We start from the raw sequence: 17265 nt of genomic DNA, 5'->3' as shown, positions 1-17265 counted from the left end.
GTTGCTTTTGTCCGTTTGATACACATAGATGGTTAATACAGTGCTCAAGACCTTTTTTATTAAGTAAGCTAAACTATTGTTTGGGTTTAAGAAGATGCTAGTGGATGTTTTTGTTTTAAATTTCTCAAATTTAAGTTTCTCAAGATACTGGTTTCAGAGGTTCATTCAGCTTCCGTGATTCCAGAAAGTCTACATTCCATGAGAATTAAAAATTTTCCACCACATGTCCTCCATTTGATTAGGACTTCTCTAGAATCTTTGACCAAAATATTCAATAATAGTAGCTGAGCACCATTCAGCTCTTCTGGGCTCATGGCAAAAAAGAGGCAGTTGTTCATGGGGCTCATTAATCATACATTCTGTTTCTTACTCCTCTTCCTGATTCTTTCATTTTTTTGCTCCATATTACTAGAGAAAAATTGTACCTTGGATAGCTGCTTGCAAGTTTTTAAGACCCCCAAGCGCTACATAGCAAACTAGAGCTAGAACAACGCTGTAAAGAGTATTAGGCCATTAACAGGGATGTCCCTTTAAACCATGGCCCTAAACCTCCTCAAAAAAAACAACACCCCAACTCCCATGAAGTATTTAGTTGTACACGAATAGCCTTAGCAGCTACTTTTTTCTCTTTTTTTGCTTCTGCTGCTGCTTTCAATAATATGTGTGTGTAGTTGGGAGATGGAGAACATTTTTTAGTACTAAATTTTGATCTTGAAGCTTGATTGTTCTGAGGAACACATTCCTCATGAATGTTACTGTTCATTTTATAGACCTGTTGTTTGGTTGAAATATAATCTCTGGTGTTCCATCAATCTGTAATTAGACCATTAGCCCTCCCCCCTATTTATCTATCTAGTTTAAAATATGGAACACAATGAATTTGCATGCCATCCTAGTACAGGGGCCTTGCTAATCGCTATTGTTCCAATTTTAGTATTTGTGTTGCTAAAGTGAGCACACGCTTTAAATTTTTTTTCCCCTCTATTTTTCTCTCACTGTCCAGGACTTTGTGAACCTGATCAGAGTGGTCAGTAGTAATAGATGGAGTTCATCTAATTCTTTTGGTCTCAGGTTTGTGATGGCTGTGGTTCATATGTCCTTCAGTCCTTTAGACTAATTGTTTCCTTTTGTCTTTGATTTTCTTCACTTATTACTGCTTTGCATGGAGAGAGACCAAAGTTAGCTTTTGAACTAGTTGCTGCTCCCCAAAATAGGGTGGTAGAACATTGTCTCTGTAGACTGTATTACGCCAATTGATCTAGATACACTCTTAAACTTGGCCCCTGTGACCCCCAAGCCTAGTGACTCAGTCCCTGAGGGTGTTTGGTTATGGTCAAGAAGTTTTCGTACCTTTGCCCCCTGTATGTTCTACTACAAACATGGTTATTTTGTTTGAGCATGTACAAATATATATGCAAAAATTAAAATAGCCACTTCCAAACCTATGTATGTTTGTGGACATACTCCCTCATGCCATTCTTATACCTGTTAGTTAACCTTGAAATCAACCTATGTGTATTCAAATTTTTTTATTACTGTTATGCAGGATTATGTATGTAATAGTATTTAGCATTGTTGCCTTTTATTTTTATATACCTCCTAGTGTCTCCCTTGGTCATATTGTGCTGAACTTCATTGTTTTAAATGTGGTTAAAAAATATTAAAGATAACACGTTTTTCACCAATGTTTTACATCTGCTTAGTTTTAAACTACCATCACTGTTACTAGTTTTTATAATTTTTCAGTTTATTTATGCATATTTTATATACGCAAATATGAAGGCACTCTAAGTTGCTCTTTTTATGCAATAGGTTACATAATTTTCCATATCCTACTTTTTTTTCAATTAACAATATATCTTGTCTATTTTTTTCCCCCCAAATCTTTTGAGAGAATCTACTCATTCTTTAAATGACAAATTTCAGGCAGAAATCTCTTTTAATTAATTAATTCTTTGGAATTCTCTTTATTGGTCATGCTAACTGCCCTACCATGTAAATTGACCATGCTCTTTTCCTATTGTCGGCAACTTTTGCTCTTTAATTATTATAATTGCTAATATTTTCCTCTTAAGCCAGTATTGAGCAATCACTAAGTACTACCAGTTTAAATTAAGAATGCGGATTGCTTTTTTTCATATAGTCTGTTTTATAATTTTGTTTTGTTTGTAATTTTAATTGTAGCCCTAAATCTCATAGTTATGCCAGAAAATCTGAGGCTCCAGAGAATGATATGGACTATTTTCCACACTTTTGGAAGTATAGACCCTACATGTTTTTCTCTGCCCTAGACCAGTGTAATCTAGGAAAATAGCAGTTACTCACTGTGATTAAGAAAAAACCTTGGATTCTTCGTTTCCTGCCTGTAGAACTGTTTTGTAACCACTTAAACCCACTGGTTGTGGGGAACTAAAAAGACCCATCAGCTCAAAGTATATTTACCCGCCTCCTTTTTCCCCAAGAATATTTATTATATGCTTAATATGTCAAAGACATCTACATAGATTTTTATAGCATATATGAAAAGATAAATGACAACAGCTAAGTCCTTAAGATGTAGCTTAGCGAAGGAATAAAGACATGTATTAAATAACTATAATGTAAGATGCAGTGTTGTGAACTAAGTAACAGGAATATTCAAAAAAGTACCTCAAGTAGGAACTGTAGAAGAACCTTGGTACTGTAGTGGTTGTGTGTTGGACTGCTAATTGCAAGGTCAGCAGTTCGAAACCACCAGCTGTTCTGAGGGAGGAGGACAGGGCTTTCTACTCATGTAAACAGTTACATTGTCAGAAACGTACGTGTGTGTGTGTGTGTGCTTTTGGTTTAATTTTTTTAATCTCTTTATTAGGAGCTCATACGACTCTTACCACAATCCACACATACATCGATTGTGTAAAGCACATTTGTACATTCATTGCCCTCGTCATTCTCAACATTTGTTCTCCACTTAAGCCCCCGACATCAGGTCGTCATTTTTTTCCCTCCCTCCCCCTTACCCCCTCCCTCATGAGCCCTTGATAGTTTATAAATTGTTATTTTGTCATATCTTGCCCTGTCTGACGTCTCCCTTCATCCACTTTTCTGTTGTCTGTCCCCCAGGGAGGAGGTCACATATAGTTCCTTGTACTCGGTTCTCTTTTTCCAACCCACTCTCCCTCTACCCTGACTTTCATCGCTGTGAGTCAGTGAGAAGTATAAAGTATGAGAAGTGAGAACTGTACCTTTATTCAACATTTTTGCAACGTGGATCTAAGTGTGAGACTAGTTTACCAAATGAAAAATTATAGTAAAATCTCTCTTCATCCCATCTATTTATTTATTTATTTATTTATTTATTTTTAGATTTTAATTAATTTATCTTTTAATCGTTTTATTAGGGGCTCATACAACTTTTAAAAAATCATTTTATTCGGGGCAAAACTTATTTATCCATTCACTAATGAGCATTTAGATTTCCATCTTCTTGCTATTGTAAATAATGCTTTGATGAACATGTGCGTGCATATATCTGTGCTATGTTTAAAGGTAATTTCTTAAGGTGAATACTTACTTGTTAGCTGCCATTTAGTCAATCCTGAATAATGGTGATCCTATACACACGGGAACAAAATGTTGCCTGATCCTGCACTATTCCCATGATCAGTTGTGAATGAGACCTTTTTGATACATAGGGTTTTCATTGGCTAATTTTCGTAAGTATATCATGCAGTCTTTTTTGCTAGCCTGTCTTAACATAGAAGCTCTGTTTAAAACAGTTGAGTGTTAGAGCAATGCACAGGTGCCTACTAAAAACTTGATAAAATGGTTGCATAAGCAAATGTGAAGAAAGCTGATGGTGCCTGGCTATCAAAAGATAAAGCGTCTAGGGTCTTAAAGGCTTGAAGGTAAACAAGTGGCCATCTAGCTCAGAACCAACAAAGCCCACATGGAAGAAGCACACCAGCCTGTTTGATCATGAGGTGTCGAAAGCATCATCAGAACAAAAAAATCATATTATTGTGAATGGGGGGAGTATGGAGTGGAGACCCAAAGCCCATCTGTAGGCAATTGGACATCCCCTTACAAAGGGTCATGGGGAAGAGATGAGCCAGTCAGGGTACAGTGTAGCAACGATGAAACATACAACTTTCCTCTAGTTCCTAAATGCTTCCTCCCCCACCACTATGATGATCCCAGTTCTACCTTACAAGTCTGGCTAGACCAGAGGATGTACACTGGTACAGATAGGAACTGGAAACACAAGGAATCCAGGGCGGATGATCCCTTCAAGACCAGTGATGAGAGTGGCGATGCCGGGAGGGTGGAGCAAGGGTGGGTTGGAAAGGGGGAACCGATTACAAGGATCTACATATAACCTCCTCCCTTGGGGATTGACAACAGAAAAGTGGGTGAAGGGAGACATCGGACAGGGCAAGATACGACAAAATAATGATTTACAAATTATCGAGGGTTCATGAAGCCAGGGGTAGCAGGGAGGGGGGCGGGAATGAGGAGCTGATGCCAGGGGCTTAGGTGGACAGCAAATGCCTTGAGAATGATAAAGGGCAATGAATGTACAAATGTGCTTTACACAATTGATGTATGTATGGATTGTGAGAAGAGTTGTATGTGCCCCTAATAAAATGATTAAAAAAAACTTGATAAAGTGTCCATTTATATCCACTGGGTACATTGACTCAAATTTTAATACTAGCCAACTTTCAGTAATCTTTAAGATAATAAAAAAGCTTAGGCATCATTAAGCTGTTGGTAGAGATTACTATTAAAACAGTTGTTGTGGAGTTGACTTCAACTCATTTTGACCCACATGTATGTCAGAGAAGAACTATGCTACATAGAATTTTTCATAGCTGATGTTTTTGGAAGTAGTTCACCAAGCCTGACTTTTTGGTCATTTGCATCACCCAGGCTCTCCCCACCGATAACCTTTTAGTTGCTATTGAGTGCTGTGTGCAGTTGAACTGCTCCATAGGTTTTCTAAGCTAAGTGACCTTTCAGTAGCAGATTGTCAGGCAGTTCTTCCAAGGTGCCTCTGGGTAGGCTTGAATTGCTCACTTTTGGCTAATAGTTGAGTAGTTAATTGTTGTTGTTGTTGTTGTTATTGTTAGATGCCGTCAGGCCAGCTCTGACTCGGTGACCCTATGTACAACAGAATGAAACACTCCCCCATCCTGTGCCATCATCACAATTGCTGCTGTATTGGAGCCCATTGTTGGAGTCATCATGTCAGTCCATCTTGTTCAGAGTCTTTTTCACTGCCTTTCTCCTTTTCCAGGAACTGGTCTCTTCTGATAATATGTCAAATTATGTGAGGTAATGTCTCACCATCCTGAGTGCTCAGCTGTTAATTGTCTGGTAAATCATGATAATCAGTTTACAAATATTGCTACGAAATCAGAAACCTCTATTAAAAATGTCAAAACATGAAGCTATTGTTTCTTGATGGGTCCTTCGGTTAGATTTCTCAGGTCGGGAATACTTTGGTTCTTGGATTCCCACAAAAATGAATTCACACTCAAGCCTGGTTTTTGATCCAATTGGGTTTTTATAAAGGACGGAAGAAGTTTCAGGTTTTAGTTAGGGAACACAGGCAACTTCCTGGTACTGCACAACCACACATGGTAGCCTGAGGCCAGAGGGACCAAGCAGGCGAGCAGGCACAGAACAGGAGCCAAAGGGCAAAGAAGAGCAGTGGACTGTCGTGGTCAAGGTATTGGAGGCCTCTGGCTGGGAGGCATGGTTGAAGGTATTGGTTGACCCCATTGGTTGAATGAAGACCACTTGGGCCTAGTTTGGGCTGCCCCGTTAGTCTTTATGGCTGGCTAAGGGCTCCCCTGATCATCTTCCAATTTCCTGTCGGGGGCCTTCAGGCATCTGAAGGGACAAACCCTCCTGTCCCTGTTCTGCTCCCTGTCACTTCATCTAGGTCTATACACATTTGAAACTCTTCCCTGAGGAATTCTGTGCTCTTTGATTGAACCATGTCAGCATAGCAGTTAGGCACCCTTGAGAAATTCAAATTATGTTCCTTTTCAATATTCTTTGAGTTTGGGTAACAAAAGAATTTTGAAAGGGCCAGATTCTGGGCACTGTATGGTAGGTAGGTTAAGGTTTCCCAACAAAATTCTCATTGGAAAGTGTATGCTACCTTTGGAGAATGAGCAGATACATTGTCATGATGAGAAGAAATTCATAGGCACAGTTTTCCTGGCCTTTTCCTCATTAATGCAGTTCTCATTTTCTTAAAAATTCTTTGTAAGTTCCTGTGATCGTTTTTTGTTCTTGAGAAAATCTATCAAAAAGGCATCTTTGGAATACCAATAGACAGTTGCCATAACCTTCTGAGCTTAATTCTCTTAACTCCAATTAAAACATTCCCCCCCCCATGGCACCCTAGTGAGAGTAAGACCAAGTATGTTATTGACAGAATTTGTCTGCAGCCATTTAGCAATAGCAGAAGCACACTTTATTTATTTTTTTAAGTAAATCATTTTATTGGGGGCTCTCGCAGCTCTTACAACAATGCATACATCAGTTGTATCACGCACATTTGTACATAAGTTGCCATCAAGCGGAGTCATGATTTGAACACTTTTTGCTTGGAGTAAATCTATGTATATATGAACTGGAACCTTTACTAGCCATACTTTTTTTCTTAAACTTACCCTTTTGTTTTATTTATTTATTTACAGTTTTATTGGCACATAATCCACATATACAACTCATGTGTTCAGTCCTCTCTCGAGGAATTGTACAATCATTACTCCAGTCATTTTTAGAACTTTATTTTTCACTGTTAAATTGCTTTTAAAATGAATTGTGTAATCACCATCAGTTGTAATGTTCCCTTCCCACTCCTACATACTTTGTTTGCTTCCCGAACCTCCTTTGCTCCCTGTCTCCCACTCTACCTCTCCTACAAACCCTTTCATCAGTTATCTCTATGGATCTACTTTTTATGTGCTTCACAAATGGAGAACTCAACAGGAACAATAGGAAACAAAGTGGTAAGGATAAAATAATACAAAAATAAAAATACAAGTAATGTGTAAGAAAGTAGACACTAGCATCAGTATTTAAAAGGCCAAGGAAGAGCTAGAACAGAGGATGCGCACTGGTACAGATAAGAACTGGAAACGGAATCCAGGCAGATAAACCCCTCAGGACCAATAATGAAAGTAGCAATACCAGGAGGGTAAGGGGAAGGTGGTGGGGTAGAAAGGGGGAACCGATCACAAGAATCTACATATAACCCCCTCCCTGGGGGATAGACAACAGAAAAGTGGGAGAAGGGAGATGTCGGACAATGTAAGACATGACAAAATAATAATATATAAATTATCAAGGGTTCATGAGGGAGGGGGGAAAATGAGCTGCTACCAAGGGCTCAAGTAGAAAAAGTGTTTTGAGAATGATGATGGCAACAAATGTACAAATGTGCTTGACACTTTGTATGGATTGTGATGAGTCCCTGTGTGGACTTCATGTGTTAGTTATGTTGATAAGCAAATCTCTTTAACAGACTGCCAAGAGCTCCCCCAGGTGCAGTCCAGGTTAGGCTGACCTTCCTCCTTGGACTGTGTTTCGGTATAATCTCCAGAACACATGACTCATTCTTTTATGAGTATGTTCTTCCCTCATTTCATTTAGAAGATTCCTCACAAGTCTGTTGGATATAAAATATATATCTAACCTGGGACTTTTTTGATGCTCAGGTTCTTATAATATAACTGGACAGAAGTGATTTATGACTGTTACCCACTATGATGTTTTATTCATCAATTCTGATTTTAAGCTTCTTGACTATAAGTTGATTCTTTATGAAATAGCCTAACCTTGTATGGTCTTGATAGTTTTAGGTGAGTGATGCTGTTTTCACACTTTAAAACCCCTTTAACTTAATCAGTATATTTATTATCTGATCACCTAGTTATCTACTCTTTACATTTTAAAATAACAACTTTATTGGTGTTCTGTATACTGTAATAGTCTTACCTATTTTTTTAAATGTTTTTTTTTTTTAATGTTTTTTACTGGTGCTTTATGTCCTCCTGTGTAGTCTGGGTACTGTGTCCATTCATATATTGCCATTGTACACATATGTCTTTCAGTAATGATCTTAGGCTCAGCCATTATTTTTGTTTTTTATTTGATTTTTGGAAGTTTAATCTAGACTCATAGTACAGAAGTCATGAGGGAGAAGTATTTACAGTAAAAAGGACATTCTCCTCTTTGGTAGAAGAACTGGTAACAGTTTCCTGGCATCCTTTTATATAGTCTAGTCATGTTTAAATTTACATGACCTTCCCTCTCCCCCCCTTTCTGGAGAATTTAAACATCTCACTAGACAATGTAGAGTAATGAACCTCCAGGTACCCATCAAAAAGTTTCAGAATTTTTCAGCATTTTGCCATTCTCTACAGTTAATTTTAATGTTGACAATATAGAGATCATTTTGAAAATGTAGATTTTAATAACAATATTTTAAATTTGCAATCACATTGCATTTTTCTCTTTTCAGATCTTTTAGACTGGCCTCATTGGTGTAATATAAGCAGGTAACTAACTGGTTGTTGTGCTATTCTGGTAACTGGATGCCTCATGAATCTATCAACTTTGTTGCAGAAATTTGGGTAAAAGGAATTCTAAGCAGTAATGAACTAGGACAGAGTGATTTCTACATTTAGAATCATCAATAGAAAATTGGATCTGGCTTTAGCACAGCTTGTTGAGCATGAGGATCCAGTTTGCTAATTACTGAAGTGTGAAAGAGATGAAAAGGTTTATGAAAGTTATTGGCTGTATCTGTGACAACTTACTTTGTTATCTTAGACTTTTTTTCTCCCTCCTGGTTGAAAGTTTAATCTTTTAAAACATGCATGTGGAGGGCAGCATTATTTCTTTACGTTGTTTATGACTTGGGTGGTAAAGATAAGAGCCCCTTTCACAACAGAAGTGGAAGATGAGAAGCATAATGTAGAGCCAAATTCCTGAGACTGTAAGTGAAGCTATTAGTAGACTGTGAGTTCCACCCTTGGAAAGTTAGAAAGATTCTTAGGTTCTTAGGAAAAAGCCAAGTCAAGTCATTTCTAACCCAAATGATTAGAAAATCAGCAAAATAAATTAATATGACTACCAAGACACTTGACTTTACTCAGTTTTCTCAGTAGTAGTTGTTAAGTGTTACCCATTCATTGTCTGAGTTGAATTTGTATTATCAGATAAAAAGGTCAGATTTGTAACTTAGGATCTTGGTATCCCTACAGAGGTACATGGAAAATAAAAAAGTAGAATGAAAATTACCAGCCAGAGATGAGAATTAAGAAATGCTGTGTTTTCAGACCGTGTCACTGAGAATCAGTAGTATCAGTAATGTGTTGCTGCTGCAGAAACAGGTTGTGGATCCCAGTAAAGTTGTTTTGCTTTTGAAAGAGAGGAGTTATAATTTTGTGGGAGTTTAAAGAATTAATGTTCCAGATAATTTTTCATATTTCTGTTTTCTAGGATTAGGCAGTGGAATTCTCAAGTGTCCTTGAGAATAATATTAGAAGTTAAACACACTCAGGTTCTTGATGGTTTTTGATAAATGTAAATCTGGAAGTGGTGTGTTACCCATGGACTCATGTTTTATGGCAAAATAAACTGTCATGTAAAAGACTGGTCTACAAATATCTTGTGTCACTTGAGAGATGAAATAGTTAATTTACTTTATTTCTGTGGAGCCCTGGCAACCTAGTGGCTTAGAAGTTGGACTGTTGTTACCCACAAGGTTAGCAGTTGTTCCAGTTGTTCCAAGAGAGAAAGTCAAAACTTTCTACTTCCATAAAGATGTAACAGTTTCAGAAACCCACAGGAACAGTTCTAATCTGTTCTACAGGGTCACTATGCATTGTATTGACTTGATGGCAGTGAATTTGAGCTTTCTAACTTTTACTTTTTTCTTCTTCTAACTTTTACTTCTATATGGAGTCCCTCACTGGTGGAAAAACAGTTAATATGCTCCACTGGAAGTTCTACCCAGAGGTACTTTAGTAGAAATGCTTGGTGATCCACTTCTGAAAATAATAGATTATTGAAAACCTATGGAGCACATTTCTGACTCATGGGGTCACATGAGTTGGAAATGACTAAAAGGCAACTGTTTTGTGTTTTTATGTTTATTTCTCTATGGTGATAAAATTATTGTGGATAGAATATAATGGTAATTTAAAATTTTTTATGTACAATACTTGTAGAGATGTTTATAAACAATAGAGATGCTTATAATCATGGGGGGTGCTAGAGTAATCTAGGGGAGGCTGCAAAATCAGATACCTACACTATATCCTGGATTATGGCCTATAGTATAAAAGTTTTTTGTTTTTTTTAAATCATTTTATTGGGGCCTCATAAAACTCTTATCACAATCCGTACATCCATCCATTGTATGTCAAGCACATTTGTACATTTATTGCCCTCATCATTCTCAAAACATTTTCTTTCTACTTAAGCCCGCCCTTAGTATCAGCTCCTCATTTTTTCCCCTTGCTCATCACTCCCCGCTCCCCTCTCCCTCATGAACCCTTGATGCTTTATAAATTATTATTATTTTGTCATGTTTTACACTGTCTGACGTCTTCCCTCCCTTCAACCACTTTTCTGTTGTCTGTCCCCCAGGGAGGAGGTCATATGTAGATCCTTGTAATTGGTTCTCCCTTCCTACCCCATCTTCCCTCCACCCTCTGGTATTGCCACTCTTACCATTGGCCCTGAAGGGATCATCTGTCCTAGATTCTCTGTGTTTCTGGTTCCCATCTGTTCCCATGTACATCCTCTGGTCTAGCTGAATTTATGAGGTAGAATTGGGATCATGATAGTGGGGTGGGGAGGAAGCATTTAAGAACTAGAGGAAAATTGTGTTTCATCGTTGCTACACTGCACCTGACTGGCTGTTTCCTCCCCATGACCCTTCTGTAAGGGGATGTCCCGTTACCTACAGATGGGCTTTGAGTCCCCAATCTGCACTCCCCCTCATTTACAATAACATGATTTTTTTTTCTTTGATGCCTGATCCCTGAGACCCCTTGTGGTCACATAAGCTGGTGTGCTTCTTCCATGTGGGCATTGTTGCTTCTGAGCTAGATGGCCGCTTGTTTACCTTCAAGCCTTTTAAGACCCCAGATGCTATATCTTTTTTTGTTTATTCAGACGTTATATCTTTTGAGAGCCGGCCCTCAGCAGCTTTCTTCACCACATTTGCTTGTGCACACATTTTTTTAAAGCGATTGTGTGGGGAACGTGTGCATCATGGAATGCCAATTTAATAGAACAAAGTGTTCTTGCATTGAGGAAGTACTTGAGTGGAGGCCCAATGTCCATATGCTGCCTTAATATTAAACTTATAAATATATGCACATAGATCTATTTCTCCATCATCATGTATAAATATATTTACGTATTACATGCCTGTATTTAGACCTCTATAAATGCCCTTTGCCTCTTAGTTCTTTCCTCTTACTTCCTTTTACTTTCCTCTGGTCCCACTATCATGCTCAGCCTTCATTTGGGTTTCAGTAATTTCGGTTACATTGCCCTTGATTAAGCCCTACCAGGCCTCCTACACCCTCCTCGCCATTGATTTTGGATCGCTTGTTGTTCCCATGTCCCTAGGTTTGTTAACACCCACTTCCTCCCCCCCCCCCCCTCCTCGTCTCCCATGTCTCCACCTCCCCCAACCATAGTTTTCTCCTCCAGCTTGTTTATCCTGCCTATCTTATTTAGTAGACTTGCAGAGAGCAAAACAAAGCAACAAAAGAAAACAAAACAACAGAAAAAAGGAAAAGCCTGTAAATAGTTGAAGGTCTGTTTGTTGACTTTAAGAAGTGTTTTTTGGTTTAGTCTGATGGGGTGCCACACCCTAACCCAAAGTCTATTTTTTTGGTATTCCCTGGGGACATCATTGGGATTATTTTCTAAGAATACAAATTGAGTAAGTTTAGTGAAAGGATATAACACTAACACATACCTTTCTTGATTTTAATCCATGTAGTCTCCTTGTTCTATTAGAATGATTGCTTCTTAATATACAGGTTCCTTATGAGCACAATAAAGTGTCCATTCTTAACAGTAGTATCCATGATTTGTTATGATCCACCCATTTGAATGCCTTTGCACAGTCAATGAAGCATAGGTGAAAATTTCCCAGTAGTTTCTGCATTCAGCTAAGATTCATCTGATAGTTAGCAGTGATATGCCTCTTTCCATGTCCTCTTATGAAATTGGTTTGAATTGCTGATAGTTTATAGTTGATGTGCTGCTGCAATCATTTTTTAATTAGTTTGAACAAAATTTTGCTTGTGTGTGATATTATTCAGTAATGTCTACATTCTTTTGTTTCACTGTTCTTGGGATGGGCACAGATATGGATCTCTTATAATATGTTGACCAGGTAGCTGCCTTGCAAATTTCTTGCATAGATGACAATGTGTTTTCAGTGCTTCATCAGCTTATTGAAACCTTCCAGTTAGTATTTCATCAGTTCTTGGATCTTTGTTTTTTTGCCAATGTCTTCAGTGCAGCTTGGACGTCTTTTATCATCAGTTCTTGATCATATGCTACGTCTTGAAATGGTTGAATAGTAGTGACCAATTCTTTTTGGTAAAGTGACTATAATCCGTCCATCTTTTGATGTTTCCTGCATGGCTCAGTCTCTTTGACTATAGGATCCCTCAGTATTGCCATTCATTCTTCTTTCACTTTGAAATGATGTGTTCTTCTCATTTTCTTATCTTGTTTTCTTTTTTAAAAAATAATTTTATTGGGGGCTCATACAACTGTTATCACAATCCATACATCCATCCATTGTGTCGAGCACATTTGTACATTTGTTGCCATAATCATTATCAAAACATTTTCTTTCTACTTGAGCCCTTGGTATCAGCTCTTCATTTCTCATTTTGTTTTCTAACTCCAGATCTTTGCTTGTACTTTTCATTATAATACTTTTTTTGTCTTCTTGAACCACCTTAAAAAAATTTTTTTTGTTCATCTTCCCTGCCCCCACTATCACCCTCCTTTCACTTTATTTTCTGCTCAAAAACAAGTGTCAAAGGTCTTCTGGTCACCATTGTTGTCCTTTCTATTTTTTTTTCCTTTCTATTTTTTAATGACCTTTTGGTTTCTTCATGTTTGATGTCTTCCCCAACTTGTCTGGTCTTCAGTCATTAGTGTCCACTACATTAAATCTATTTTTGAGATCATCTCCAATTCAGATAGAATTACTCAAGACCATATTTTGGCGCCTGTGAATTTTTATGTTTTAATTGTCTCCAGTTTCATCATGCGTTTGTATGTGCGTAGTTGACTGTCTGTTCTTGGCCCCAGATCTTGTTCTGAGTGATAATATTGAATGCTTCCATAGTCTCTTTTTACAGTTGTAGCTTGATTTGATTCTTCTGTATTTCACCTAGCAAGGTTCACACATTTGTGTTGTTACGGTATTGGTCTTGCAAATTCTACCATACAAACCCTGGCCATTTTTATCACAAGGCCATATTTTCCAACTGCTGGCACATCTTTTGTGTTTCCAGCTTTCAAATTTCAATTACTAGTAAGAATTAATGCATCTTGATTGTGTGTTTGACCAATTTCAGGCAGCCGAAGTTGGTAAAATCTTCCTTTTCCTTATCTTTTACATTAGTGTTTGGTGTATATATAGATTTGAATAGTTGTATGCACATTCTATCACTGACAGTGTTGTGCTTCGGGTTAGATCTTGAAATGTTCTTTCTAATCATAAATGCAACACTGTTGTGCTTCAATTTGTCATTCTTGGCTTAGTAATCATGATTGTCTGATTCAGAATGACCAGTACCATTTCAGCTCACTAATGCTTAGGATATTGATCTTTGACTTCTATTTTCCTAAATTCATACTTCATAATAACACATTGTAATTATTAATGGTTATGTCATGTCTTGATTTTTATTGGAGCTTTGCAGCTATTGCTTTTCAATTTGAGTTGTACCACATCAGCAGGTAAAGGTCCCAAAAGCTTTGTCCCATCAACACGAACTCTGAGGAGGCTGCTCTTGCCCAATGCTATGTTGAGTGCCTTTCAACCTGAGGGGGAACCTGTTTGAGTAGTGGTTACTTGTTGGGCTGCCATCTACATGGCTGGTAGTTCAAAACCACCAGCAGCTTCATGGGAGTTAACAGGACTTTCTACTTCTGTAAACAGTTACAATATTGGAAACCCTGAAGGGAGTTTCTGTGAGTCAGTATTGATTTCATGACAGTGAATGAGTGAGTTTAACCTGAGAGGGTTACCTTTTGGCACTTTATCAGACAATGTTCCACTGTAGTTCATAAGATTTTCAGTGGCTAATTTTTCAGAAATGGAAAGTTTCATCCTTCTTTTTAGATGGACTTAGTATGAAAGCTTCGCTGAGACCAACCCCACCCCCAGTGACCTTGTTAATATTTGAAATACTATTGGCATAGCTTCCAGCATCATAGCATGCAAGCCACCACAGTGTGACAAATTGACAGTGGTGATCAAATAAAAACAGACAAGGCTACAAAGAACAAGTAAGGACTAATAGCTAGATAAGCTTGATATCTTGGTTTTTTGTGTGTGCTGGTGTAAATTTTATATAAATTCATCTAAGGGTACTTTGTAAATTTAGCTTTGTTTCTCTGTAAAGTTAGCTTTTTAAAAATTAGGCTTTAATTTTTAGCCTTAACAATGATTGTGATTTCAGTCCACTTGTTCTTTGAGGTCAAGGGTTCTAAAGCCCCATTCCTATCAAGCTGATTCCCTATAGGACAAAGTAGAACTGCCCCAGATAGGGTTTCTAAGGATGTAACTCTTATGTGAAAATATTAACATGTTTTTCCTGCAGAGCTATTGGTGGGTTTGAACTGCCAACTCTTTGATTTGCAGTTTAGGGCTTTATTCATTGTATTACCAGGGCTCCTTTGAAGTCAAGGATACATGTTAAAATGGAATATAATCAGTGTCACTACATTGTACATGTAGAAACATGTTCAAATTGAATATAATCAATATCACTACGTTGTACATGTAAAAATTGTTATATCGATGAATGTTTTGGTGTGTACATTTTCCTATTTTAATCATTTTATTGGGAGCTCTTACAGATATTAGAACAATACTTAATTCATTTAGGTCAAACATAATTGTGCACTTGCTGCCACCATCAGCTTCAAAATTATTTTCTTTCTTGAACTCTTTGATATCACCTCCCCTTTACCCCTTCCTCCCCCACTCTAACCCCCAGCAACCCTTGTTATTATATATTATTATTATATTTTTTACACCGTCCAATGTGTCTATTCACATACAATTCTGTTATTTGTTCCCCTTGAGTGGGGTTATAGGCATCATTGCTATTGGTTCCCCTACCCCCTTCCAGTACCTCAGGGAATCATTACTTCACGTTACCATTTCTGCAGGGTTTATCTTGGATTTCATGTATTGAACGATTTTAATTATACAAATGAACATACACAGGTCTAACAAGATTAATGTGGTAAAACTAAGGTCATAATAGTAAGGGAGGGAATATTAAAGAACTAGAGGATAGTTATGTGTTTCATCAGTGCTATGCTGCACCCTGGATATATCATCCGTTCCATATGGCCTTTCTGTGGGGGAACTGGCCAATTATTTTACAGGTGGTTTTTGGGTTTCCTCTTTGTCTACACTCCATGTTAATTTGGTTGCTTGTTTTTGAACTTCTGATACCTATTCTTATCAGTACCTCATGATCATGGGCTTCTTCCATGTGGGCTGTGTTGCTTCCCCTCTAGCGGACCCCCTGTTTAACTTCAAGCCTTTAAGGCCCCAGATGCTGTATCTTTCAATAGCTGGGCACCATCAGCTTTCTTCACCTTAAATTTGCTTATGCACCCATTTTGCTGTTAGCAATTGTGTTGGGAAGGTATTACACATCTCCAAATTATTAGAACAAACCATTCTTGTAGTGAGGTAAGATTTAAGTAGAGACCCAAAATCCATCTGCTTCTTTATTGTGTGTGTGTGTGTGTGTGTGTGTGTGTGTATATACATGCAAATACATTGGTGTGTACATTTTCAACAACAATATTTGTAAAAAAATTGACACCAAGAAATTAACAGGTTATGTATAAAATTATGAAGTAAAACTGGGCAACCATGGGTGACTACATGGATTTTGTTTTCTAATTTTGAGAGTTAGTTTGTTTTTTTCCTCTTCTCCATAATTATTTTTTAGGAGTACCTTCAAGATTTTAATAGTATTAATTTGAACTGTTTTCCAAACACAGATAAATACTGTATGAATACACTCTTTTATACAGTATTTATCCTTTGTGGTTTGACCCGTCCAGACATCTTACTCATCTGTTAGATCTGTTTTATAGATAATTAGTAGATTGTGTGTAGTTAGCCTTTCAGAAGAAGTGCTGGATGAAGTCTTTTATGAGTAGGAATCATACATAGCTACCATAGGGTATAATTTCAAGTTCATTTGTATTTGGCCAATGTTTTCTTTAATCTAGGATTTAGAGTGGAAGCGCATGGCAAGGCAAACAGATTATCTTAGTAAACTGGACTCAAGTATTGATGAAGAAATGCTCAAGGCTTCATAGTGAACAGAAAGAATATCAGCTTTGGAACCACTTTCTTCTATTGTTAACTTAATTAAAATGTTCTGATTTCATGGAGTTAATTTCCATATCTATAAAAATGGGGATGATAAGATCCTTATGTGTTTACTGCATTAAATGCTCAGTAAATATTCGGTATTTTCTTTAATGACAGAAAATGTGGTATTTTTCAGAGTATTGCATTTTGGATACTACTTACCAAGCTATATATTTACATATAGAGCTTTCAGCTCACACAGTCATGTACCTTTTTATTTTTTTCCTATTGTACTAAGTACTTTTATTTTGTGATGATTATGATGACTAAGGAGCCCCTGTTGTACTTTGGGTTGGCATTAGGCTGCTAACCTCAATGTTGGTGGTTCAACCCACTAGCCATTCTATGGGAGAAAGATTGAGGCTTTCAGCTCTTGTAATTATTAACAATCTCAAACCCTGTGTAGCAGCGGTTCTTAACCTGGGGGTTGTGACACCTTTGGGGGTCGAATGACCCTTTCACAGGGGTCGCCAGATTCATAACAGTAGCAAAATTAAAATTATGAAGTAACAATGAAAATAGTTTGCGGTTGTGGGGGTCACCACAACATGAAGAACTGTACTAAAGGGTCGTGT

The 17265-nt window shown here is 37.5% G+C and overlaps 1 protein-coding gene and 1 pseudogene across 1 annotated transcript in view; one reads left to right on the top strand and one right to left on the bottom strand.

Moving 5' to 3' along the window:
* Positions 1-858: 858 nt before the first annotated feature.
* Positions 859-958, bottom strand: LOC115872576 (annotated as a pseudogene).
* A 7585-nt stretch (positions 959-8543) lies between these two features.
* GATAD2B (GATA zinc finger domain containing 2B) overlaps positions 8544-17265 on the top strand; it is a 73959-nt gene continuing 65237 nt past the window's right edge. Inside the window, exon 1 of the mRNA XM_045298335.1 lies at positions 8544-8561. The gene's annotated coding sequence lies outside the window, so the exon portion shown is untranslated. The remainder of the gene's footprint in view (positions 8562-17265) is intronic.

The sequence above is a fragment of the Echinops telfairi genome, unplaced genomic scaffold (genome assembly GCF_000313985.2).
Source record: "Echinops telfairi isolate 266 unplaced genomic scaffold, ASM31398v2 ScPeMD7_7425;HRSCAF=8463, whole genome shotgun sequence".
NCBI classification, from domain to species: Eukaryota; Metazoa; Chordata; class Mammalia; order Afrosoricida; family Tenrecidae; genus Echinops; species Echinops telfairi.
Note: the sequence above shows the minus strand (reverse complement) of the source record. Positions and strands in the feature narration are given on the sequence as shown.